This window comes from Struthio camelus, chromosome 17, assembly GCF_040807025.1.
Source record: "Struthio camelus isolate bStrCam1 chromosome 17, bStrCam1.hap1, whole genome shotgun sequence".
Taxonomy (NCBI): Eukaryota; Metazoa; Chordata; class Aves; order Struthioniformes; family Struthionidae; genus Struthio; species Struthio camelus.
The window spans coordinates 6,100,135-6,124,773 of NC_090958.1; positions in this window are offsets into that span (position 1 = coordinate 6,100,135).

Sequence of the window (24,639 nt, forward strand, 5' to 3'; positions counted from 1 at the left end):
GTGGACTGCCGGGGGTTAGCGTGCTGGAAGCCGTTAATCTTAAGGGTTTGTGGTTTTTTTTGTTTTTTTTTTTTGATTGGAAAGGATTTAGTCCTTAGCACTTGAATGCTTACAGGGAGCGAAGCATTTTCTGTGAGGAAAGCATTAATTCTTGGGTGGGGGGGAACAAAAAAGTTACAGTTGCAGAAGGATGTAAATCTCTTTCTTAATTGCAGTGAATGCATTTTTTCCCTGTATTTGCTCTAATCTATAATATCCTGGCATATCCTTAAATATAACAGCATTATAATAGCACCTACTGGCCCCCAAGAAAGATTCAGACCCACTGTGCTAGGTGCTTGGCACAAAACCGAGTGAGTATTAAGCTTCTTGTCCATAAAGATTTTGTCCTCTAAATAAAGATGAATAAGAATATGAGAAATGAAGACAAACCATCTATTCTCCCACTGCTTGGATAAAGAAACTGAGTCACAGAGTTTTAAATGTATTGTTCTTATGCATTTGGAAGCAAACACAATTTGGCAGTGCTGTAACTCTGTGTCCTAAGAGCTTCCAAGACCGTGCAGTCCACTGTACTAACCAGAAACTCCAGAAATGCAGGTTCTATTCTTGGATCCGCCATTGCCATACGGTGTGACCTACTTGAGTCACTTTCACTCTTTTTCCCTCTCCATATTTTGTCTTTTTGATCTATGAGCTTCCTGGGACAGAAACTCTTAACTTTCTAGGCGTTTGCCCAATGCTTTTACTACAACATGGCTCTCAAGGTTTCTCGATGCCACTGAAAGGCAATGAACAATAACAAAAACTATCAAATCACTGGTGCAAGAAGTCGGGGGGAAATGAGAAATTACGCAGCCATTGTAGGCTTAGACAAGTCCTGTTAAGCTTCAGATGTTTTTTTTTTTAGGTGACATATTTGCTCTCTCTTCTGTTTTCCACTTGTGTAGCATCAGCCACCTAGCAATTCTTAAAGCGTTGCTAAGCAGGCGTTACTGAAAGGTACTCCATGCTGGGAAAGTAGATGGAAGTGGTTGTTGTGGTCAGGCTAATATCAAGAACCAAGAAAAGACAGGAAGTTAAGAGTTCAAAGAACAAATCTATGATTAGGTCAAAGCCAGGAATTCAAGAAGGCTTTACTGCTTGGTGAAAATTAAGATGGGGAGGAGGCACAGCTAAAGGAAAATCAGGGGACTTGTTCAGGGAGAAGAACCTAGAAAGACCTGGGAGATTCAGTCATTAAGGACCAGGAGGTGGAGTGGTAAAGAGGCAGGTAGACATAGTATTGCTCAAGGCAACTGAAAAGATTTACCTCTGTAACTGACTGTGAAACAGTCATTAATTGGACTAAGGGCCTTCATGGCTGGGGAGACTGATTAAAGTGAGCTTTGGGACTGCCTGCATGTCAACAAATTTAGTCCTCACACCCTGGGTGTGAGAGGCACCACCTTCTCTTTTTGGAGCCAAGCGCTGAGACTGTTGAGCAGCCCGCAAGCCTGTGTCACTGTTAAATAATTGTTCCAAAGCAAGTAGGGGATTGGGGTTTTTTCTTCTTTTTTTTCTTTTGGTTGGTTGAGTCATAGTGGACAAATAGAAAAATCATTCCATGGTTGTCTGAAAGACGATGTCATATACAATAGCAATTAGAAATATTTCCAAAATTAAATCTCCAAAGGAGGAAGTGAGTTACAATGCAAGCAACCTTTGACCCGGGAGAATCATAATGGCTTCTTGGATTTGGGGATATTATGAGCTAGAGCCAAAGAGGTACTGCTGCTGGGTCATAATAAGTGTTAAAATTAGAACACAATGTGGTAGCCTTGGGTGTGTCTTTCTGATCTGAATTCACCTCCCATCCACACCTCTGCTTAATAATGATGTGTTTTGAAAGGCCTGGGTCTGGCTGCCTTAATGTCTAGGCATTCACACCAAGCCCATCAGCGTTAGGAGTTATCACTCTGCCAGACAGTGTGGGCCCCAATCCAGGAAAGTACAAAAGTACATGTTTACACTTAAGTTTGGGATCAGTTCCACTGAAGTATATGAGGCTATTATGCTGGGGTTCCCAGGACAGCATATGTGGGTACCTGCAAGCTCCCTGTATCAGAGAAAGCTTCGTCTTTATTTCTTAGTTCTTTGACCTTTTTGGCATGCTTCCTGGCCATAGACCTGCATGTTATCCTTTCGGGAAAAGGGGATCTTGTTGCCATATGCACCCCCGACATAGGCTTAGTCCTACAACATCAGTATGCTAGTTAGGCTGGTCTCATTGTACCAGGCTTTGTGCAAACACGTAGTAAAAGACAGCTTTTACCTAAAAAAAAAAAAAAAAAAATTACAGTCTAAACAGACAAGGCAGACAGTGGGTCTCTCTTGGGGAGAGTGACAGAAAGATAAGCAGGCCTAGGAAATGTTAGGACATTTAAAATCTTTTCCTGTTCTCTTTCACAGAAGAAAGAGCATTATATTTGGCTACATACATGAGTCCAGATTTAAAAATAGCTAGGTTCCTTCCTGCCTGAGAGAGAGACAGAAATGAGCCAAATTTATTAGCCGCCTAGCAATCTTGTATTCAATTTTTGCTTGACAGGACTCCCCCAAGTAATTGTGTTTTTATATATAAAGGTGGTTAGGGGAGTGTTTCATGAGTAAATACCTTGGTTCATGCATGAATATATGTATTTAAAGGAGAAAAACTCCTCCTCAAATGTTTGTGTGAGCAAATTCCAGCCACACAAATGCTTAACAAGAAGTGAAGCCAAGGGGGCAGAATTGTCATTAGATTGATTGGGGAGCTGGATTTAGTTGAAGGGCAACATTTTAAAAGCACCTAAGTGACATAGGAGCCTCAGGGCATGTCTTCACCAGGTGGGGCTTATTAGTGGGAATGCAGTATCCTTCTAATGTAGCTTGGCTGCTTCTGGATCTGAACAGCGCCCAGGCAGCACTGTGCAATGCTGCATGGTGGATTTAGCAGCTTAGGGACCTCTGCCCTGTGTGCTGTTGTGTGGTATTGACTTTCCTCGTGTGCCATTTTCAAAGGTGATTTAGGCATGAGCACTGGATTTACAAAGTATTAAGGTGCATATCTTCTACTGAAGGCAGTGGAGTTTTGGGGCTTTAAATACCTTTTTGGAGGGTCTGAGCCTTGAGGCCAGATTTACAAAGCTATCTTGATATCTAAAATGCCTGGTGATCCTTACAAAAGCACCAAATGAGTTAGACCTGTCTTCTCTTGACTTCAAAGTGACTCAGTGACTCACAGAGATAAGGTTGGTCCTAGATCTGTGTCTTTAGCTGCCTACATGGCTTTGTAAAGTTGGTCTTTAGGAGCCCAGCTTACATTGGAGCCCAACTCAGCCTCACTGAAGGTGACAGTGTTTTGGGTATTTCTGAAAATGCTGCCTGCCAAAATTATGGGAAAACTTCAAGGCAGGTATCTGCATTATGTTATTGGAGTCAGCAGGAGGGTTTTACGGAACTGAAACTACTCGAATTCCAGCATGCAGTTTTATGCTTTGCTTTTGTTACACAATGACAAAACTGAAGGTGAAGCAATGACAAAACTGGAGGGGAAGGAAGAAAATGGGATTCCTGCCTTCCCCTTGGAGTAGAGGGGATTTAGGGATGGAGAGAAAGTGCTCAGTAAAGAGAAATGTGGAAAAGCAACAACAGCAATGTGTGTGGAGTGGGAGGAAGAATCGGGGAGCGCTTGCTGAAGAAGCAGAGGGGGAAAAAAAAGGAGGCAAGAAATGTGGGCCAAATGGACTTTTGTGGCAGAGCAGCTGAAACAATTTGTTCGAAGATATTCCCTGTCTTCCTCTGTAACTTGAGGCATTGAGGACAAGAGAAAACATTTTGCTTACTTTTAAAGCTGTGTAAGAACCCCCAGGTCTGTGCTACTGGGTGAAGACATGTTTTGGGAACAGACTGCATGCATAGATTTACCATGTGGCAAAGGAAGCTCCAGCCTCACCACTGCAAGTCACGGAAGCAGCCAAACCACTGAAGTTCTTTTTCCCACTGCTGTTGCCATTGCAGTCATAACTGGCCCTGAAGGCTTTCTCATGAGAGAGTACTCAGTTGTTCTGAAAGGATGTTAGCATAAGAACGAACTTGCTATTCTGGCTGACAGAAGGGGAAAATAAAATAGTAAGATTTTTAACAGGCTTTCTTCATGTCCAGTTGTAAAGATTCAGTTCCCTGTCTTGCCCCAGTGGCTTGGCTATCTTAGATCTGGTTGCTGGAGAACTGTTGAAACAGATCCTTGTCTAGTATGGAAAATCCTTTCTCCCAGTAGGCCTTCTGAGGGGTTAAAACCAGAAAGGACAGTGATCTGTGAAGCATGGCGCACAGGAAAACTCCATCATGCAGTGAAGTAGTGACAAGGGTTTGCTTTAAACTGAAATGGATGCGGGTAAGATTTAGACTGGTCTCCTCCCCTAAGGTTGCTCTGTGATGGGGGGAGAGTGTGGGCTGAGTAGCCACAAGGCTCCCTTTATTCCTCTGAGGCTGCACTGCGGTCAGAAACATTAAGGTCAGGGAGCATGGCAGAGAGGAGGCGGAGGCATGTCCTTGCTGACCCATTGGAGCCATCGTGATCTGACAGGCCTTTCAAAGCTGTGACTGTCCGGCTGACAACAGGCCAGCGTCAACTGTGTTGCATGCTCTGTCTCTCTCTTGCCTTGAGGGCTGAGGAGAATAGCCAAAGCAGCTGCTTGGAGTGGCTTCCTTGCACATCCTGCTCTTTTCATGCCAGCAAGGGCATCTGAGTGAGAAAGAGTACGTCAGACATGGACTACTGACAGGTGCCAGTCAAGAGGGAAAGAGAACAATTCTTTTATTCCCTTCCCCCCCACCAGTATCCCCAGCCAGAGAGCTACCCCCCAGGCCTGTCTCCTGATGCAAGCAGCCACTTGGTACGTTCGCTTCCTTTCAAGTCCCTTCTCAATGCAAACCTCTTTCACTCCCCTGTTTCCCACTTTAGCTGCTTGCTACAATGCCCATATTATTATTTCTCAGTTGAGCCTTGAAATATTCCTCCTGCAAGTGCTTGCAGGCTCATTTCCACACAATAAGAGTGGTTAGCAATTTCTTCCTGTCCCCATCTGCTACCTGCCTGCTCTGGGGGACCCTGTAAATAGCAAGAAGCAATTTCGCTTGATGCTTCTGACAATTTTCTATTAAGGAAAACCTGAGAGCGTATCAATTAAATAAATATATTATATAGACACAGGCAGCCTTTAGGATATGCTTCTATTTTCTGCAGCACTCCTTGATGTCATGCCTTCAAGATATCTTACCTCCGGTAGTGGCAGCTGCCAGCAGGATAGCTGTTTTGGGTCAAGGGAGCCTCAGTTCCTGAGAGAGAATGAGCAAAGCTGAAGGAAGAAGGAATGTGGCAGAGAGAGATCCCCCTTGGGTGCTTGGTAACAGATATTGGCTCAGACTTGGGAAACAGCATATAAGAACCAGGCTAAATTTAAACAGATAAAGAGACAGATAAAGGAAACCAAGTAAAGCATTAAGGCTTCTGAAGCAAAAAATCAGGCTATTCTGCTGCAACTGAAAGCATTTTCCCATCGTTACCAAACAGACTGGACAAAGCACCAGAGAAAGTACTCTCTGGGCTGCCCTCATGGGTTTTACTGGCCTGTGTGTGTGTAAGTGCACTGTGGGGAAGCTTTAGGCAGATTCTTTTGTAGTCCAGAGGGTGCAGGAGGTTGGCAGCTTGAAGCACTCATCTGAGAGAGCAGGCGGTGGGATTGAATTGTGAATCTGTCAGTCTCAAACACTAACGGGAGAAGGGCTGCTGAGCTCCTCCTTTGAGTTGCTTCATTTTGGGATAGCAGGCCTGGGAAGGTGGAGAGGGAACTGGAGATGCATAGGAAGAAGATGAGAGCTTCCCATACGCTTCAGTGTGTTGCCTCAGATGAGAGGAGAGGGGGCAGTACTGAAATATCTAGGGCTGTCATTGCAGAATTGCTCAGCTGAAGTCAGATATCTGATAGCCATGAAAATCATCCTGTGTGTTCATCAAGGTAGAGCCGCTGTGAACAGAACCACTGGTGCAAGTTTCAGGCTAATTCTGCAAATGTTGGGCCTAATGATGAGGGCAGCAACTTTTGATAACCTTGACTCCTGGAGGTCTTGGTGACTCACTCAGGAGAGCTTGCAGGATTGGCACGTCAGGAGGCTTGCTGAAGACCGCAATGAATCATAATGTGTTTTCTTACTCCCTGTTAGCTTGCCCATGGAGGGCTTTGCAGAGCTCCATCTGTAGCCTCACCTGGTTAGCGTGCGTGTACAGCTGTGAGAGAAGATGGAGAAGCTTTTTGCTTAGACTCTAGAAGGCATTATTAGAAGGATCAAAATCCTAATCAATAAATAAATGATATTCAGGCCTATGTCTCCTTTTCTGAAAAGCCAGCTACTACTCTCATGGTTTCTGATAGAAGCAGAGAGATGGAACAGGAGCAACCTACTCCATGACCAACCCAGATCTGGGAAGCATATCTGAACGTTGTTGGGACAGAACTGAAGATGCATATCTGACAGCTTAGGGTTGGCCTGTAGCCTTCTTTACTTTTGGACTCTTAGATGATAGCAGAGGCAAATGATACTTTTTTCCCCTAAAAGCTAGCCTAGAGGCTTTAGCTGTTTCTGTTGGTTGTTGACCTGCCCTCTGTGATCTGCATTGCAGGTGACCTCAAGGCTAGTATGCAGAAATGCACTTCAGCTTTTCAAAAAAGTTTTGATTGCTTTTGAAAAACATGCTGCTGGTTTGGATGATGTAAAATGCAGGGAACTATTGTTTAAGAACAGAAAATATTGGATTTTCTGGTGCTGTGTATCAGCTGCCTTATCTCATCTGAATATAGTGCAAGACATAAGTTCTGATTCACATAGCCTGGCATAGTATCCGATCAGATATCTGAGTGATTTCTCTGCAATTATGGTTCACTGAAGTATTTACAAATGAGTAAATGTATTCCCTCAATTTTTGAGGTTCAGCTATCCAGATGTGGCAGATGGGCTTGTACAGAGGCAGATTCACAGCTGCTGAGGCCTGCTTTATCTTGTGAGGTATCAGAATTTATGGTCACTGATATAAGATTTACTGGTTTGATGAAAAGTCTTCCGGTTCAAGAAACTGATCTGCTATAGTTAGGGCAAACTGAAAATATTCTAACTGGTTACAGATGAGCATCATTAGTATTTTAATGATTATAAAGGTCACAGTAATATTTAATATAAACATAACTGCACTTGCTCGGTACCCTAGTTCTGTATCTAAGTTGTCCAGAATCCTTGTGACGTCAGGTGTCTTTTCTCCCTGGATGTTTGAGTTGTGTCCTATTGGGTAGATGGGTTCAATGATTTTAGCAAGTTGTATCTTTCTTAAGTTTCTTCAAAGGGATTACAAAATAAAATAAAAACTTGAATGGCTTAGGCAAATGAAAGCTGTAAATGAGGACAGAAGGGAAAACTCATAAATCTAAAGGAATTTTACAAGTTGAATCTTTGCCTTTGGGATTTTAGTTTTTATTGCCTTGGAACTTGCTGAAGAGGAGCAAGAAATTTTTGACTCAGTGAAGGCAATAGAGTGATGTTTGCACAATGCTTAGGTGTGTTTTTGTGTGTGTGTTAGTATCAATGTCAAATTTTCTTGGATACAGCTTTCTGTAAAGTTCTCCTGCTACCCCTGCTGCTCCATCTCTTTCCCTCCTTCCCCCTCCTTTCCTGTTGCATTGCTTGCCTTTCATGTCTTTGTTTGACATCTAGGAAAGAATCATGAGGTGCTGAATATTATTAACTTCTAAACACCTAAGAAATCAGTAGGAAATCGCAAACATTTCGGCCCCCTGACAGTCTCCGTAAATGACCTGTCCGAAATCCCTCCCCTTCTGAGATGAAAAGAGGGAGCCAGGCAGAACGGAGGACAGAATGGGGAGAGCCAGGGAGTGAGAGGGATACACAAAATAAATGAGAAATATGATTAACTTACTTCCTTGGCTGGGTCTACAGCTGGTTCTGGGTATTTAATAAACAGGTTGACACTCCAGGTTCCCCTCATTAGGTGATCACTAAGGTCTGGGCTGTCATAAATCAAAGAGCCAGGTTATCAAGGCCTGTGATCTTTAACTGTACAGGGGCGCCCAACTGTCTGCCATAACGAGGGCTACAAAGTGCAAGCTGTAAAGAATTAGCTGGCTGCGGCACTTTAATACACACGCAGAGGCATGAACATTGCGCTGTCTATGGAGCAGCTGCACAGGTATGTACACAGATGGGCTCCTGTCTGTGGGCTGACAGCAGCTTCTGTCTTGAATGTGAACATGTGAGGTGGTATAAGAAGTTAAATGCAATAGGGTGCAAATTTGCTTGAGCGGGACGGTTTCTGGCTATTGCTGGGGTGAAGGGTTAAGGAATCGTACTGGCTTGTGTGTTAATGCAAGGGAGAGGGATTGTTTAGTTCCTAGGAGACCAGAGGAGCCTGTTGTCTTCACTTGCTTCAGGGGAGCAGAGAGGAGACTCAGCATGGCCCAGTTTCCTGTGTCATTTCAGTGTCATGTCCAGTTTTCTATGCCGTTCAAGTACTGGGCTAGGCACAGCAGAACCTGCCTATACGTTACACAGTTTAGGAGGGATTATTGCTCTCTAAGGCATATCACTTCACTAGGGGAGCTACATCCTGCACTGTACTTTGTGGAAGATAGGGCCTGCATGGCTCATTTTACCCATTTCAGGGTAGAAGTCTGGTGAAAGTTGGGCTGCCTGAAGCCTGCGGTCACGGTTTCATAACAAGTCCGGCACATGAATAAGTTCCATGTGTCCTTGAGTAAAGCTAAGCATCAAACCACACAAGTTTTGGCAGCAAATTTAGCAGCTCTGAGGAAGATCCAAGTGAACTTGTGGGGAAAAAAACCTTATAGTCAAGAAAGATCAAGCTCAGTTTTGTGAGAACATGAGATCATTTTCAGGTGCTGGGAATGGATCTCCGGTTCTTGGTTTTCACCACTTTTGAATAGCCACTGTCACCCACAAAAGCAGGAAAGGCTTAGGAGGAGTTTCTAGACTGATTCTGCAGGACAAGATGCTTGCTGATGCAAACCCCAGTGGTGAGGAGGAACTGAACTTTGTGCAGCTCTCATGACTGCAGTATGTTTTAGAAATTGAGAAAATCGAGAAATTAAGGAAAAAAGAAAGAAGAAGAGGACCTCTCACAGGATATGTGTATTCCTGTGCATCACCAATGCATGAAAAGTGCTGGGTTGCTCAAGCTATATTATTAATTTTTGAAAGAGCAAGAGTGGAGAAAGTGGACAGAGTGCGAGCTGAGAATTATGGAGTGGTGTGTTATACTCTTAGCCACTAATGGTCAAATTTCTGTGTGCCCTTGAAGGAAATTTTAGGCACAGCTCTGTGTTAGCGGATGGGAGTCTGCTCAGCTCCGAGGGAACGTCTTCTGGAGTCAGATTCTTTAACTGATCAGCCTCATACAGAGAGAGTGTGAATGATACATATGCAGGAAGAAAAAGATTTTATAGCCATATGGCCCAGACTCCTTCCCACTGTGATTCAAACACCTCGAAACTGAACACGTGCAAACCCTGTGCCATGTGAGTGTGCAGGCCCTGGGATGATACCTTGTCCTCCCTAAGAACACGGTATTACAGCATCTGAAGCAGGCCCAGTGCTCGGTACCCAGGCAAGAGGCAGTGGCTATGGGGTTCAGCAGTGCTCTCTGGTGAGTGGATCTGGAGCTGCGTTGGTGGCAGAGCCCTCTAAGGCATCTTAGCTGGAGCAAGACAGATGCTGTCAGTGCATCTCAGCATGCTCATGTGAACTGAGGATGCTTTCAGTTGGGGAGCATGTGATGACCACATCACATGGGCTAGGGAAGAAGCTCGAGTTAGGCTTTTTTTCAACATAATCTACTGAGCTGCGACTTCGCTGTTGCTTCCTCCCTTGGACAAGAAGGATGGTTCTCTACAGAAGAAGGCAGACTAGATAGCACATAGATGATTGCTGTTTTTGGGGACTGGAGGCCCCTAAAGCTTCATCCCAGTAACCCACCAAATGCAGGTTCACTGATGTAGCCGTACACCTTGTCACATCTCGTGTGAAGACCCACGTATACCTGTCTAGTAGCTATTCAGCTGATAGGATAAGTGATGTCCCTTGAGTTAATCTAAGACTGAAATTTCCTTGAGGGGCTCTGAATGTGCAGCTCCTGATCTGCTACAGCCACTCCAGGGCATTCTATGGCTATTTATAATGGTGTACGTGGGTTTCCTTTCTTTACAGATTGTAATGCAGCTCACTGCCATGGGGGAGAAAAATGTAACACTAAAGCATGACATGCTGCCCCTGGGACATCAAACCATGTGGTTCATGTCAAGCTGTGAGGTGTTTTACAACGCTGATTTCAGGGTGTTTTCTTAGCTTCTTTCTTCTCCTATTTTCCTCAGCTTTACTACATACTAGCCGTATATTCTGTCTTTAAAAGCAGAAGTGTATCTCCTTGAAAAACAGATGAAGCTGTGATTATAAAGGAGGAGACAGAACTAGGCTCCTCCAAGAATCTATTAATTCAAATGCATCTCGCCTCACTCTGATTTCATTGAATAGTGTACAGACTTTGGAGAAGGACAGAGAGAGATTTTTCAAATGTTTAGCGTCTGGATTTTCAGCATGTTAGCTTACATTTTAGTAGCTGAATAAAGTGAACAGATTATCAGAAAAGCTCAGCACCTAACCTCCAGTCAGTGTAGGGAGTTCTTTTTGAAAAACTAGCTGTGTGCTTCTTGATAACCATGCAGAATTTATCCATATAGCTGGAGACTAGCAAAGCAATTTTTAAAAGTGCTTGGTTTGGGATTTTGCAGAGAGATTTTACAAATGGCAGATATGTACTTAATACCTTCTCGTAAAAGCTGATGGGAGTGGAATGCCTAAATGCTTTCTCTGCCTCTAAAAAACATCGCATAGGCCCCATATCATTTGGGTGATTTTTGAAAATCACATCCTAAATCCTAAAGTCTTTGCTTAACTCTTTCTTTACCTTTGGACATAACTCTCGTTAACTTTTGTGGTAGCTTTTCTTCAACAGAGGCAATTTTTTAAGCCTCTTCCCCGGTAATGAACTTTCCAAAAGTGTCTTGAATTTGAAAATGTATGTCTAAAAACCGTTTTTGTTACACGCACTATAGGTATAATATGGATTTTGTCCAGTATATTTCACATTCTTATATATACACTCTATATTATTAATCACTGGATTGTGTGTCAAGACTTTAGGTTCTTGAATTTCAACCTAAGGATATGAGTTACCAACCCAACCAAGCAAGTGAAAATCTTCTAAGTTATTGCAGGAAATTGCCAACACTACCAATTTGTAAGGAGTTTCCTGTGTTCTTGTTAACCAGTTCTTTTCTGTACCATATATCAAGATGAAACACAAAACGTGTTTGTGCGGTGTTTGCTCTCCCATCAAAGTCAAGACTGTCAAAGGGTGCCCAGTGCGATGCATGTCAACGGCATATACTCTTGAAGAAAAGATTTCCTAGCTTTGGATGTTAGGAAATAACTACTTTATTCAGTCTATTTAACTTGTTCTATTTTAATCCCTAGAGAAATATGACAGTAGTTTGAATTTGAGCATAAATGCATGCAAAAACAATCAGAAATTAGAGAGTTGTTGATTTATTTGGTGTTTTTGTGTTTTCTACTCAGCAAACCACTGAAACTGCTTGGAAGACAACATCTCGAAGAACTGTTTTTCCAAGCTGCTACTAACTCAGTAAGGTGCTGCTGAGTTTGTTTAAGTTCTTCTGGTGTTCCGTGATTTTTATATGCAACAACATGGCTCAGGAGCTGTGTGGTGTGTTTTTTTTTTTTTTTTTTTAAGATAAATGCATTCTTTGTGGACAGCAATTTTACACAAAGGGATTCTCTGCATCCTACTGACCTAGTGGAAGAAAACTGATCTGAGACAGCAGAGGTCCCTCTTGGAGTGGATGGGGACATTCCTTTAATGAGAAGACTGAATGACGAAGTTCAGATAAGACAAACTCTGAATCTCTGGGAAGGTGTAAGATTTCTCTGGGACCAATGCTTACTTCCGGCATTCTGCACCAGTTCCAAAGCAGGGTTACACCTATTTAGTACAGCTAAGCTCAGAGTTCATAACTTACATTTTAAAATTTGGTGAGTTCTCGTTACTAAAATGCATACTGCAGTTGGGTTAAAAAAAAATCTGCTGACTTTGTATATCACTTCTCTGTAGGCCCAGATCATAAGTCAAATACAACAACTTCCTATATTCCTTAGAAGAAATGTCAGATTTTGGTTTGGCATGGCTATTTTCTTTTAATGGGGGGAAAAAATGTGAACTAATGTACTTTCATTGCACACTGAATACTGTACCAGAAAAAAAATTCACCTCATGGTGTCCTGGATGGAGTCCCAGACTTGGTCACTTGTGTATTATATAGGTGTAGATCATTAATATTGGGTCATATACTGCACCTTCCACTTGCAATATGACAGCCTGCTTGGTTGAAATAGGTTCATCCCAGTGTATAACATTGCATCCATTTAAGGGAACAGAAAAGGTGGAAAGGTGGGTTTGCCTCAGGACTGTCTCAGAAACAGCTAAACTATTAGACAGGAAGGACTGGAATATTTGAAATATGTGTTTTGGCTGAGCTGGAAGGCAGACCAGACTACAGATGGAGGAGTTCTGTAACTGAATAGAGGGAAACTGGGAAAGTAGTGGGGGAAAAGAATGTACAGGGCTGCAGAAGAGGGTTGGTTTCTGGTTTGAAGTATGATGCAGCGTCGACAGAGGTATAGGACAGGAAGTTCACCTGCTGCCTGCCCCTTGTGAGCATGGCTGGGTTTTTTTTCCTCCACTTTTTCCATCAAATTTTATAGATGTCCCACTCCCTGATGTTTCTAAAAAACACTGGATTTAGTTGAATGATTTTGCAACTGCATGAGCTGGATGTTTTGGGGTACAATTTAATCCTTTGTTTCTGTAGGGCTCTAATGAGCTGTTTCCAAATCTCTAGTGCTACTGGAGAGTCATTTCTTGCCAACTTTTCTGCTGAAAGACAGAGCTCAGGGTTTCGGGTGTGATATAATTAACACCCAGCTAAGTGCTGCTTAAACACCTGGTATTGTTTATATGTGTCTGAGTTACGCAGAATTTATGTTAATTCTGTTATGAGTAAGCACGATGTCATCGTATTATTAGGCTAACACAGCTCACTGAGAGAAGACCCCGAAATCTACCCTCTTTAATTTCATCATTGCCTGTTGAAAGACTTCATCATTCTGACTAACGTAATTAAGATCTTAACTGATAACGGTTTCATTTCTGCTGTACCTTTTATTATTATTGCAATTTTTTAAATTCTACAGAGATTGCTGAACGCTAACTAATTTATGGAGGGTTGAGGTTAAGTAAAAGCACTGGGGAATGTGATAAGTTCTCTGTCATTTAATGTCTTCTGCTCCAGACTGGATATATATTATATATATAATATATTCTTAGATGTGGTATCAGAAATACTTAACAAAATTCTATAGTCTCTATCTCTGCTGCACTGATTTTATTATTATTATTATTTAATGAAACTCACTCGAGTAGTACAATGGACTTCAGAGATGCTCTTTGTGTGAATAAATAATTGTTGGAGAAGCTGTATGGTACAAAGTGGCTATGGTCTATAATGCAAGTGAATCATTTTAAAACCTGCTAAGGCGTGGGTCCTCCTAGCTCTACATTTGAGTGGTCATTGAAGGACTACCTACTCAAACAATGGCAGGGAGAGACAAAGTGAAAAATGGAAATTGAGGGTTAGGATACTATGGTTATTTACTCATTTAAGAATATTTTATGCACCTTCTAATTATGCCCCCCAAGGCTTTTCTAAGATGAATGTTCAAGTTCTATTTGCAGAATTAGAGAGAGAGAGAGAGAGAGAGAAAGAAAGAAAGAAAGAAATGAAGAGCAAACCAGAAACCTCTTTCAACATATTTTACTTGTTACTATTTTCTTGATGTCTCTACTGAAAAGGAAATAGGGGAAGCCTTGGAAACCCGTGTGTTTTTGGCTGCTGTTAGGTTAGGAGCACCCTGGTGAATAATTTTTCCCTTCTCTGGTCAGGACTGTGGCCTGCGCTGCAGATCAAAGATCAGCAGTACTTTGGTTAATCCAGCATAAAAATCTACCTTACTCCAAAGAGACAAGAGGAAAAAGAAATTGACTCCATGGCAACTGTGAGTTAGACTGTTCAAATAGTTGGTAACTGTAACACAGTTTTTATATGTGTGTGTGTGTATGTATGTACGTATATGTATATATACATACACATATATGTATATAAACCTTGGAAAGATACATTGCTGCCGTATTGGAAAGGATGCTGCAACCCAAGCCAGGGTTGTTTCTGGGTCTTACAGGCGTGGCGCTGCACGTAACAGCACAGTGATAGACTGAGGAGAGCAGGACAGAGAGGAACAATAGAAAGTGGCCAGTGGATGTAACTTCAGGTCTGCTTCAGAAAACATGTACTGAAGATGCAAGCAATTCTTTCCTTCCTTGAATCTGTTCTGCATCACATACTAACTTTATAACCATTGAACCAGGGAAATTTGACATGGCAGGTCACCATTTGTTGTGGGTTTGACTACATACCAGACAGTGCTACCTTATGACACTGAGATATAGCACTGTGTTTAGAGAAAATGCTGCACTGTGACCTTGTATGGCGCTGTTGGGTCCTGTGCTGTCAGATCCAAAACTTGCTGGTTGCTTTGATGGAGGACTTGAAAGCTGATTCAGGATTCCTGATTCTCTGTTGCTGGTGAATTTCACAAATCTGCATCTTGCTAATCCGATCAAAATCTTGAATACTTGCTTGCCCCTGGGCATTCTGGGCTTATCAGTGGTTTGATTCAGGCCACTCCAAGGAGGGAACTTACCTGCTGTGCCACCGTGAATCTGGGTTTATCCAGGTAGAGTGCACCTGCAGTGATCAGGAGTAGCAGTCAGGATGCTTTTTATTATCCTTGTATCCATCACAGCAAAGGCTCTTCTGCCTGAAGAGAGCAGCCTGATGAAGTTACACTAATCACCTAGACCTTGGTTATCTTGCATCACAAGCTGCTCATTATACCACAAGCCTAAGTCGTGGGATATTTAGCTGGTCTAGTTCACAGTGGACAAACATTTTCAGGCGAGTAGGAATCTCAGAAAGGAACGTATGGCCCATAGCTTGAGGCTTTTCTTGCTCCTTTCTGTGAGTGCACACTGAAACTATCTCTGAGGGAAATCTACCTGAAGTCCTCCTTTGAAGGAAAATCTGTTTTCTCTCTACATAGCTGGTTCCATTGCATAACTATCCTGAGTAGTAAAGAGTTCATGTTAATATCAAGCCCAAATATTCTTTGCTGTCAGCTAAGCAGATTACTTTTTGTTCTACCCCTAAGTGGCCAGAGAAAACAATTCCTGACTGTCTTTTTCATAGCCACCATTCACCTATTGCAGAAGTACCTGTTCTCTCTTTTATAGGAAAGATAAATCCAGTTTCATCGACCTTTAACCTTCAGTGATGTTTCTGAACCCTCTTATCGTTCCTGATGGTCTCTTGTTTGTCCATATCTGTCTTGCAGTGGGGAGGATATGTTGGCTCAGCTGAGGCATGCCTAGTACCAACAGGAATAATTACGTTTCATTTGTCATCTGTCAGTACGTTCCAGAATGAGATGTCATCTTCCTTCTCCCTTTCCCTTCTGTTTTGGTGACATTGACTTGATCAAAAATCAGTCTGCTTTGTATTATAGCTCCAGTCCTTTTCTGCATATTGCTGCCACTTGTCCACTTGTTTATATGCATTTGTTTTTGTTTACTGTAGATAGAACATTTTGTACTTGTCTTTATTTTGTTCCATTTTGATACAATCAGTCCAATTCATTGAGATTGTTAAGTTCTAGTGGTACCTTCCAAAATTGTTACTGCATATCTCCAAGGGCTATCTATGTTAATGATTAAGGAAACAGGAGCTGGTATGGTCCCCTACAAACTCCTCATGAAGAGTCTTGTCACTTTGACAGCAAATTACTGATAATTTAAGAGGATTTTCCAGATAGCTGTACACCCAAGTTATGGTGATTTAAATCTACATCTGATTTCTCTTGTATGCTGTGAAAATATTAGGTGGGCAAGGATTGAAAGTGCTGCTTTTATTTACTTTTCAAAGTAAATCACCTCCAATGCTTCTTTTCAAAGTCGCTGGGCCTTTTACCCTGTTAGATAGGACATAAAAGATAGAACATAATTTATATTAACCATTTTTCATCATCCTATTACCTTCTAGTTACTTCTGATTGTTTAAAGACTTGTTCTTATGTCTTTCTAGACAGTGCAGCTACGTAATTTGTAGTTTACAGCGTTCTGTTTTTAAAGACAGGTCCTTTGTTTGCCCTCCTATTCTCTAGAACCTCCATTGTCCTCCAGAATTTCTTGAAGATTAATAGTAGTTATTTGGAGGTTAACTGTGGCTTCCATGGGGTCTAGACCCTGTTTTGGAATTCCATCCCAGTCTCCATTTTTGCAGACAGAGGCATGTTGCTGTCCCCAGTTCTTGGCTGTGTGTGAAGGCAGTGGTCCAGGCCCTGTGGAAGCATGGAAGCTGTTGAACTGTTTGGACATTTAATGATGCTTCCCTTTCTCTCTGCGGAGAGTGATGGGCTTAGCATATGGATCCCCAATTGGGCTATACCGACACAAGTGTTATTTAACCTGTCTTGTCTTTGTTCTGGGCTATATCTGTTTCCTTGATAGGAAAAATTACCTTGAGTCACCATTAACCTCCTTTTGTGAATTCAGAAGCAAAGAAAGCTTTGAAAACTTTTTCTTTTCCTTACTGCCTTTTATGTTTGACATATGCAATTTGTTTTGTAGTTCTCTGTCTCTGATTTTTTTTTCCTCCTTCATATGCTCTTCCTTGATATTAACCCTTATTAATGTATTAATATTTTCATGTTAATCTTTGATTTTTGGAGTGAATTAGCAGCAAAGACATCCTATCTCTCTCCTGTTGGAATAATTTCTTACTGTACCCTTAGTATAATCTGTACCAGTAAACTCTGTTTATGCCACATCGCTTCCCATTGGAACCCTTTTTAAGAGAGCCTGTGTCTACCAATTCCCTCAGCTTGCTGGCATCCTCTGTTTTGAAGTCCAGTATCCTTTTCATTGTCTCACTTTACCTTTTCTTCAAGAGCAAAATATCAGAGGTCATGATTCTTTTTCCTCCAAGATACCTTCCAGTTGCAGTTTTTAGACGTTTCATTCCTATTAGGTGGGATGAGATAGCTAGCTATTGGCATTGTTCAACTCCTCCACCTTCCAAAAGGAAAAGTTGTTCCTAACACAGTTCGAGAATGTGGTAGTCAGCCTGTATCTGGCAGTGTGTTGCTTTTCCAGTGGATAATTTTCTGTGGCCACCCTGGAAGACTCTTGTCGCTGTTGTGCGGAAGTTTCTAACCACATTCTGTGTCTCTTTTTTCCCCCCCACAAAACACAGAATATTTCAAATTCCCAATTGAAATTAAAGCTAGAACTGATTAGATGCTAGGAAATAATACTGGCCAAAAATATTTTTGAACTGCAAGCTGCTATTTTGATTCAGCCATGTTTGTGATCCCTTGTCATTTGCTGTTAGTGAACAAACCTGACACACATGGGATTTTCATTCGCATAAAACCACAGGGAAGGTTGTGTTTGATCTGAATGTTTTAGTCACAGGAGAGCAAGGGGATTTGGTATGTGAACAAGACTATTCACTATTCTCTCGTTTAAAGGGCTTTGGACATCCACTCAGAGAGCAGAAACAACAGCATATGACTTATGTGCCCAATTACACACTATGTATAACTAAATAGCTGAACCAAACAGCTCACAAATGCTCCATAGTCTGAAAACAGCCAGTTAAAATCTCCAGCAAATAACAGCATGCATTCAGAGAAATCAGAGATTTTATTTTTTTTTAATGCTTTGTGGAAAGGAGAAAGGGCTAAATTGCAGCTACCCCCCAGGAATTATCTGTGAGCACTATCTTGAAATAATAATTTAATCAATTTATTTGGCTGCCCACGGTCGCAAAGCTGTAACTGATTAAAAATTATCCTTTTCATAACAAATTAAGGCTACTGAATAAAAATGAGATTTTAAGGTGATTCTAATGTGCCCCTACTCAGGCAGCATGGTAAGGAGCAACTCTGTAGAAAACCAAAGAATCTCATAGTAAAAGGTCTGTGTCATAGAAAAGACCTTTTCCTTCAGAGTTTAGAAGGTCGTAGGCTGAATTTGGACTCTTTTCTTTTACAGTGTATTAACGTACCTTGAGAAGGGAGCTTGAATGGTGGAGAGCGACTTATTTCAAAAGCCACATGGCCCACTTCCAGTTCTGATACATAAAGTCATCCCGTTTGGCCCCACCGACAGGAACTAGGGTGCTGCCCCTTTAAGCGGACTGTAAGGAGTATGGAATTACGGCTAACTTGGTTTGGAGCCTTTGTGTAAGGCTTTCAGGAAGAGATAAACCATTAATCATGCACAATTACTCTGACCTTGCATGAACTAAAGCCTCTCTGAACACATAAGATTACCGTCTCTGGGGACCTTGAGATACTGACACGATCAGCTCAGTACTAGGGCATTGGAAACGGCTGCACAAAATGGCTGAAAGCCTGGCCTTTATTTCCTTTCTTTAAACTGGAGTCTGTCTTTCCACCCAGGATAGGCATTTATCTTTCTAGCATACTTGAAGTCTAAACTAAGGAAAAGTCAGCTGACTTCCTTTGGCCAGGATTGGAGCTCACAGAATGGGTGTGGGAAATGATGGCAGTGCCAAAGAGGATAAATTACACTTGTTTTTTGATCAAAATGTTTTGTTACGCTCACTGAGATGGAGTTCTTCACACTTCTATCTCCCTCTCGGACCCTCTTTCTCTCTGGGGTCAGCGCAGTTCTTAGCACAGTAGTGCTATAGTCAGTGACAGAGATTCCTAGGGAGTTCTCCAGTGCAATTTATTTTTGCTGTTGTTATTTATTGCTTTCCTTTTACGATCTTCACCTGTTTTAAGTACCATCTTATTTAGCATTTCTCTCACCTCTCATATTCCCTATACAAACGTGTATCTCAAACATTCATTAAGATATGCTTCCCTCTACCTCTTCTCTCCCTGACCTCCTGGCACGAGGAGCAGTACGTAAAATAATAATACATGATCAATTAGGTATTTATGCATTAAATGATTATGAATTTCAATTTCTCATTTTTCAAAAGTAGCGTGAGCTAAAAATGCGAATGAACAGTTACAGAAGCTCAGCAGACTAGCTCAATAAAATGCAGTACCTTGTTTACATCAGATTGTTCATCATGCACTTGATTCTTGTGCCTTCATTCACTCATAAAATTTATACACTATAAATATTTTACTTAGGCATGTGATCTTTTTACATTATTATTTACAGAAGTGCAATCTCTATTTTGAACATACTTTTACATTGGTATAGCTATCTTTCTCCCTTTTCACAAAGGAGTAAACGTGTGGTTTTGGATCTGCACTAGAACATTTATACTGCTTTAACTTACAGTAAGTTACTGCAGTTAGTAAAAGCCACTTAAATTAGTAGTACAAGATTTGTATGTGGAGAAGCTCATCAGAGCACTTGTCTTGCTGATTCTACTCTACATCCTTAGAAGATTAAATACTTTTAAAAAGAAATGATCCTTCAGCACTTTGGAAAACTGCAGACTTTTTTAGGATCTTGATTTAACACTATTGAAATCCGAGTGTTTGGCTTGAATTGTAGAAGATTTGACTAGAAGGCTACAAGGCATCATGTTAACTGTTCTTATTCATCTCTGTTTTTCAAACTCTCAACCAACTGCCGGTACAGTAAGACATCTCTGTTACAAAGAAAGTTAGCACTGAACACGAGCTCTGCTACTTTATCCTTTAGTTTTCTGCAACAAGAAAGATTTTTGTCTGAGATGAAAGCTCTTCCTGAATGGCTCTCAGGAATGCTTCTTTGGAACTTGCATAGATTGCTGTCCCTTCCTTGTGGTCTACACGTGACAGAAACCTTGGGAAAAACTGTAATCTTGCATAGACGTTATTTATCAGTATTTTCAGGTTCTGTTGATAAAATGGCAATGCTCTCACTGTGAAAGCAGCAAATTTCTAGTATTTCCTGAGATGAGATTTTAAGAAAACGGGGATGATTCACCACATGTTAGAGGACTAGGCAATGGGATCCAAACTAAGATACGTGCTCAATGCTGACCAGCACTTCTCTCTTTTATGCTGCATGCTTTTTAGGAGGATTGGTAAGAGCACAAGAGATAAATGTGTATGTCACATAATGAATGATGTGGAGAAAGAATACTGGGAATTTTTCTCCCTAAAAAGGGATTTAGAAGGTAGCATAATGAAAATATCTACAAATACAATGGTAAGAAATTTTTTTTAAATGTTACTCTCTTAACTACCAGAGGTAAGGAGAAATTTTTCGATGAGGAATTTTTCTCTAAATTGTCTGCTGAAAGTTTTTGCACAGTGTTCCCGAGCCACGTTCTTCATAGTCACTGTTAATAGCAGACTACTGGCTTCGATAACCGCTGATTTTGTATTTTATATCAGAAGAATATTCAAGGACTCCCACTGCTGCTGTGGACTGCTAGGCACTGATGATGAGAGCCTGGTTTGAGGGAGCTGTCCAGTACTAGCTGGACAGTTATTGGGTTTGCTCTTCTCCTCACTTTTTTTTTTTAAAGTGCTTTCTTTTCTTATCTTTCACATTTACCACTGATGGATTCAAAAGGACACTGCTAGTGGGCTGTTGATTCTAAGAAATGGTCAACAGGAAATAAACTCCTTGTCAAAAAACAGGCTTATCAAAACAAAATGGAGGGAGTGTTTAGTGGAGATATGATGAACAACATAGGCATGAACACAAGGTGAGGAGCATCTAAAAGGAAAAATGTCATTTAGGTGCCATCAGCCATCATTTAACCACTCTGTCAGGGCAGGCTGATTTTGCCCATATCGCCAAAGCAGAACATTTCTAAACAGTGAACTTGCTTGTACTCAAGACAAAGAGATACTGGGAATATAAAGGCAAGTTATTAGCTGACCGGGTAAGCCACCATTGGAACAGATTGCCATAGGATGTGGTCGATTCATCATCACATGGAGTCTGCAGTCCGAGACTGTGTGTCTATCTTAAACTGTGCTCCATTTCAACCACGAGGTATTGGTCTCGGTAATGTTCTGTTTACATAGTGGGGAAGGTTAATTCTTTTCACTGCAGGAGTTACGTCCATGTTTTGCAGGAGTTCAGGCAAGATGACAGTATTGGTCTCCTTTGGCATTAAACCTACAGATCTGTGAACATTTCTTTTGCTAAAGTGTAGTGCTGAGCCACAGACTTGCTGTATGTTTGGTGCTGCAGGGCCACAACTGCTCATGGTGCTCTGGGGCAGTGTTGGCACGATGCCAGCTTTCAGAAGCATGAGGAGTTTCATCCCTGCTCTCCTTTTAGGAAGGGGGCTGCAGAAAGGGTAAGAAGTAGTTGTGAGTGGAAAAAGGCGGATGCTTGGACGTGGGGGGTGAGGGAAGGAGTCTTTCAAGTATATACTTCACTGCACAGGCTGTAAGGGGCAAGATCAAACAAAGGCAGATTCTTATTTTACATAGACCAGCTTCAGTCAGCAGTGTATCTGCTGAAGTCAGTATCAGAGCTGCATTGAAATAAAACTTGAAGTGATCAGAATCAGGCCCATATTGTTTTCCTTCTTTATTTTTAGTCCTCTTGCACCTGATTGTAAAGAAAGCTGTGGGAAGACCTATTGTAAGAGGTTTGAAATTGGACCGGCTTTACCAGCTGAAGGAGAAACAAGCCACTGCTTCCTGGTATCAGTCTAGATGTTTATGCTGTATCTCCACTGCAGTGCTATCAGCACAGCTTGTGTGGATGTTCCTGAGACATCTGTTAACTAGCTGGCTTAGATACTGTTGTCTGCACTGCCAGATCTGTAATATGCTCCATGTGGGCCAACAGGCTGATCTTCTCGCCTCTGCTTCACCCTCTTGCTGTACTGCTAGGAATACTGATGCTTATTAGCTTCAAGGTAGCTCAGCCATGTGCATTCAAGCTATTCATGCTTTGGACTGCAAGTATGGATATTTTCTTTAGTTTTAAAATTGATTTTGCAAAATCTAAAACCTGATCAGAGAGATTCTGCAGATCCTGAACCTGTCTTGGTTTTGCCCTTCTCTATTTGAAATCTGAAAGCCTTAGTGCGTGTGGATGAGAGAGATACAGATTAGGAGAGAGCTACTTAGAGAGTATAAATCTGTGTAGCTTTTCTGCTGCTGACAGTCCAGGTAACTCTTTTAAACTAGCAGAGTATTTGGCTTAAGGACTGTTCCATATTAATAGGAAAGAGAGAACTCTAGGGGTTAAAGGAAAGAGCATCTTTTGTATAATTAGGACAGATCAGAAGTGGAGCAAAATGTTCTTGCAGCTGAATCAGCTGCCCTCTAACCAGCCTGGAGTCTGGAGCTGGGGTCTGATGGACACTTGTACAGAATGCAATTTAATCGGTAATGGCTGAGGAGGACTCCTCAAAGTCTGCAGCAAATGGCAATTATTTTCCCTTTTTGTCACATCCCCCCCAACCAAAACAAAAAAGAGGAAAATGAGTGAAAATAACAACAGGGAAGGGTCCTAACTAGCATGCCCTGCCTCCCCCTCTCTGTTTAAAAATCCTCTGTAATATAGTAAGTGAAATGAGCTGCCCTATATAATAAAGTCTCTCGAGCAACAGTGCGAAACAAGAGTTCCACCCCCACCTCGCATGCATACTCACCCCTTTTCCCTAATGAGCGGGGAGACGCCAGCTTGGGGGCTGTAGCCAGTGTTAAATTAGCGGAGAAGGCCATCCGAAGTGGGCTGACTCCAGCCTAAACTGCCTTAAGTGTCTGTTTATTAAATCACACCACCGCTTAGAGTCTGCCCTGCTGCCACATCAGAGCTGTCTGCATACAGACAAATCCTGGGCAGTCCCAGGGGAGCTTGGTCCAACTGGATACTGATATCAATAAAGAGAGAGGAAGAGCAATTCGCCACCAGCAGCCCTCTTGTTAGGCTCCATCATGTATTATTCTTTAAGAGCATGAAAGGCTTTCTCTGAAGGTGACTGTTTGCACTTGTGACAGTAGAAGACCTGGATATCTTGAAACTTGAAAGTCTTCTTCCCGTTTTCCGTTTTACAGAATGCAAGTCATGGCAGGCATTTGCTTATTGAACTGACTTGTGTAAGCTTATGACTGTGATGCTCCCCACTTTACAATTCCAAAATAAATCCTCTTTTCTGCGCAAATGTTTAACAAATTCTTACGGGGAAGTCATGGAGAGAACTTGCTAATACTCTCATCCCATAAGGAAGCCTAGGAAAAAGCTTTGGAAAAGTTTTTGAAAAAGTCAGAGTCAGTTTTCATGAATTATAAGGGCTTCTGCTTAGCACAGATCTTTCTCTGTAATACGGCTTTTGAACTTCAAACGTCTTTCCTCTAAATGTCCGATCAGCGAAGGAAAAGCATGTGTAGGGCATGCAGTTCTGTTCTGGTGTATTTTGACAAATTATTGGCTATTTCCATACATGAATTCCCTACCCAACTGGTTGTTGTATCTCCCCCATGAGGGGATTTCCAACTGCAGGTAGGCTTTTGGAGACTGCTGCAGTCCAGATGGCCATCTTCTGTGATAGCAGGTTAGGAGGCATGGTTAAGCCTCCTTTTTGGAGGCAGTCCATTGACATTGTAAAAGAGCAGCGGTTGTTGCGCTAATTTGTATGAGGAAGGAGCTATGCTAAGTTTAATATGAAGGGGTTGGTTTAGCTGGCAGAAGGGGAGAAGCGGGCTGTTTTCCATTTCCCTTTAAAATGTCAAACGCTAATAGTTTCTTCCGATCATTCTGAGATTGCCAAATAATTGACTCCCGCCTACAGCAAAAGCCTCCCTGATCAACAAAGCAGGAAGCTGATGACAGCAATTGCCTGAACGTGTCCAAATTAGTCAACCCCTTGCAGCCCCAGCAGGGTCAACAGTGGCAGCCCAGAGGTCGTGGGGCAGCAGGAGATGGAGGTTGAAGACTGCCCCGCTTCCTCTGCCCTCTCATGCCTCTAGGACATAGCATGGAGATGAGGGATTCACAGCTGGAGCAGGCAGCACCTGAACTGCACATCCAACAGAGATCTGTTTATTCAGAAGATCTGCTGTGTGTTAGCCAAAAGAGGGTTAGGGTAAGCAGAGAGGAAGTGCCTGTCTCTGTGAGTGACAGCAGAGTGGTTGTTCTATGTGGGGCTGACCCGGTGTCATACGGCTCCTAGCATGTTTTCTCTTTATGTCCTCCAGGGTTTGCTTGGTTTGCTCCGTAGAACTGACATATTTGCAACAAACTGATGTCTGTCCTATTGCTGGATTCTTTTTTTTTGTCCCTTTGTTTGTTCTTGCACCGCTGAAGTGATTGTGAAAACGGGGACGTGAATG